The 3348-nt window shown below is 31.4% G+C and overlaps 1 non-coding gene across 1 annotated transcript; it reads right to left on the minus strand.

The window, feature by feature from the left end:
- Positions 1-2882: 2882 nt before the first annotated feature.
- Positions 2883-3005, minus strand: LOC118731086. Its single transcript, XR_004991782.1, has one exon. It is a non-coding gene; the product is annotated as a small nucleolar RNA SNORA17 (small nucleolar RNA).
- Between the last annotated feature and the right edge of the window lie 343 nt (positions 3006-3348).

The raw sequence follows: 3348 nt of genomic DNA on the forward strand, positions 1-3348 counted from the left end.
TTAAATTAATTAAACATAACCTTCAACTAACTCTTTTATTTTAAAATAAACACACACACACACGCACACACACACGCATGCACCTTTCTTCTAAGTTACTTTTCAATAGTTAAATATTATTTCCAACAGTACACAAATCTTTTTAAATGTCCCATAAACATAAATAAATGAATTTAATTTAAAATATAACAATTAAAAATACTCTTTTAGGAAAAAATGTAACTACCCAATTTGGATTTTTTTGTTTGTTTGTTTGCATATTTTTTCTTAAAACACCTGTATAATGATTGTCATTTGCATTCTGTCATTCACATTTGTAGTGTAAAGCCTGAAAACTTACTTTCCTTTATAGAGCCTCTCTAGAAATGTGCTTAGTTGTTAGTAATTTAAATAGATTATTGAAGTCATCACATTTCCCATTAGAGAACCAAGTAGAATGTGTTTTTTGGTTTATAAAACTCAGGAGACATCAGCCTTTTCCTATTATAGAGAAGATGAAAAATAGAATATTCTGACTAATGTAGCTTAGTTAATTAAACTAGTAAGCATCTCAACAATTAAGGTTTAAAAAACAAAATCAGTAGTAAAACAAACGTTTTTGAGGTGTGAAAATTGCGATGAGAAAGATGTGGCAAAGAGGTAAACTTGTGCACTACTAACTGAAAAGCCTTAAAATAGAATCCTTACTTTGTGAAATGTTAATTTTTAATGGTGGTGCTGAGTGCTTAGTTCTTATGCTGGCTACTGAAAAAAATATTTATGATGGATGGGAAGCTAAAACAAGTATGTGTACAGTAAGGAAAGAATCTTTTTAAAGAAACTTTAAAATTTTTAAAAATAAATTTAAATTTACCTAAAATTGTGAGCATATCACTGAATTTCCATATATTGCATTCCCAATTTTTTCTTTTATTAACATCTACAGTATGGATAATTTGTCACTATTAATAAACCAATGATGTCTTGTTATTGACTAATGTCCATACTTTATAGTTTCTTAGGTTTTGTTTCATGTCCTTTTAGAGAATCAAGATATCATCTATAATGCCTCATTTGATTTAGTTGTTAACTCCTTAGAATCTTTACACTGTGACCATTTCTCAGACTTTCCTAGTTTTTGGTGATATTGACAGTTTTGAGGAGTACTAGTCTGTCATATTTTTAAATATCTCTCAATTTGGATTTTAAGTTGCCCCCCCCTCCTCAGGATTAAATTGGGTTTATATTTTTATAGAAGGAAGAGCACAAAAATGAAGAGCCATTTTAATCAAATTATTTCCAAAGTACATACTATCAGTCTGACTTCTCAATGTTAACATTAAATCTGATCACTTGGCTTGTGGTAGTATTTATAGGATTTCTGCACCTTCCTCCCCCCATCTTTAGCTCAGAGGCATGTTGCTAGGTCAGCCCACACTTAAAAAGTGGGGTGTTATACTTCACCTTCTCAAGGGTGAAGTATCAACATAAATTATTTGCAATGTTTAGCATTGAAGATTTATTCATCTCAATATTGACTTGTGGATATTTATTTACAATTCAATATTATTGATCTTATCATATGATTTTGCTTCTATAGCCTGTGGATATAGTGTGTTAAACTAATTGATTTTTAAATGTTAAACTAGCCTTGCATGAGTGAGATAAATCCAATGGTGCATAATTTTAATACAATGTTAGATTAAATTTGCTAATAATTTATTGAGCATTTTGGCATTTGTGACCATAATGTATATTTGTTTATAGGTTTTAAAAAATATATATGTCAATTTTGATAATAGGGTAACACTGGATTAATAGAAATAGTTGGGAAGTGTTTTCTTCTATCTTCTGGAATAAAATTGGTATATATCTTGCTTAAAATATTAATATAATTCACCAGTGGACCCAGCTATGCCCAGTTCCTTATATTGAAAGGTTGTTCATTATTGATTCAATTTATTGAATAAGTATAGGCCTATTCAGATTATTTCTTTTTGTGTGAATTTTGGCAAATTGTATCTTTCAAAGTATTGGTCCATTTATTTCAATAATCAAATTTGTGGGCATAAAGTAGTGCATACTATTATTTTATTATATTTTTAAGTCAATGAGAGTTTAAATAATGCCTCCGTTGATTTCTGATATTATTAATAATATCTCTTTATTACTATTTTTTTTTTATTTAGCCAGGCCAGAGCCTTAACAATTTTAGTCATAATTTCAAAAAATCAGCTTTTGGTTTTGATTTTTCTCTATTGATTTCTGATGAAATTCAATATCACTAATTTATGTTCTAATTTTTATTACTCTTTTCTTCTATTTACTTGGGATTTAATTTGCCCTTTGCCCCTAGTTTCTAAAGGTGAAACCTTATACTATTAACTTTATGTCCTTTTTTATTTCTAATATATGCATTCAATGCTATAGATTTTTCTCTAAGCACTGCTTTCATTGAATCCTACACTTTTTGATAAGTTGTATTTATTTTCACTTGCATTTTGTTAAACATTTTTTAAACTGTTTAAAAATTTCTTATTTGACCTCCAGATTATTTAAAAGTGTGTTTTCCATTGTAAGTATTTGAGATTCCTCTTCCTCCTCCTCCTCCTCCTCCTCCTCCTCCTCCTCCTCCTCCTCCTCCTCCTCCTCTTTCTTCTCCTTCTTCTTCTCCTTCTTCTTCTTCTTCTTCTTCTTCTTCTTCTTCTTCTTCTTCTTCTTCTTCTTCTTCTTCTTCTTCTTCTTCTTCTTCTTCTTCTTCTTCTCTCTCTCTCTCTCTCTCTCTCTCTCTCTCTCTCTCTCTCTCTCTCTCTCTCTCTCTCTTTTCTAGGAGAGAATTAAGGAGCTTTTACCTGAGGGGATCCAGGTCACCAGCACCTGCCAGCAGCCCAGCACAGGCGCCCAGTGTCAGGAGATCTGCCATCCAGACATGCCCAGCCAGGATGCCAGGCATAGGGAGCCTCTCCCCTCTCTGCCACCTAATGACAGGACATGGCAGCTACACTTGCAAGGCCTCTAGAGGCAGTAGTATTTTGGATTTCTAATTTACTTTTCTGTTATTGATTTCTAGTTTAATTCTACTGTATAATTTCTATTTTTTAATTAATTAAAGTTTCTTTTATAAACCACAATGGGGTCTACTTAGTGAATGTTTCAGGGGAGCCTGAGAAAAATGTGTAATTTTTTCTTTTATTGAATGAAGTAACCCATAGAAGTCAATTATATTCAATTACCTGATAGTGTTGTTGAATTCAACTATGTTCTTACTGATTTTCTGGCTGCTTGGATCTGTCCATTTTTGCTAGAGGAATACAAATATACATCATTCATAGTCCTTGGCTTTTGCACAAATCATTTGAAAATTCATGT

This window comes from Pipistrellus kuhlii, unplaced genomic scaffold (genome assembly GCF_014108245.1).
Source record: "Pipistrellus kuhlii isolate mPipKuh1 unplaced genomic scaffold, mPipKuh1.p scaffold_m20_p_3, whole genome shotgun sequence".
Lineage (NCBI taxonomy): Eukaryota > Metazoa > Chordata > Mammalia > Chiroptera > Vespertilionidae > Pipistrellus > Pipistrellus kuhlii.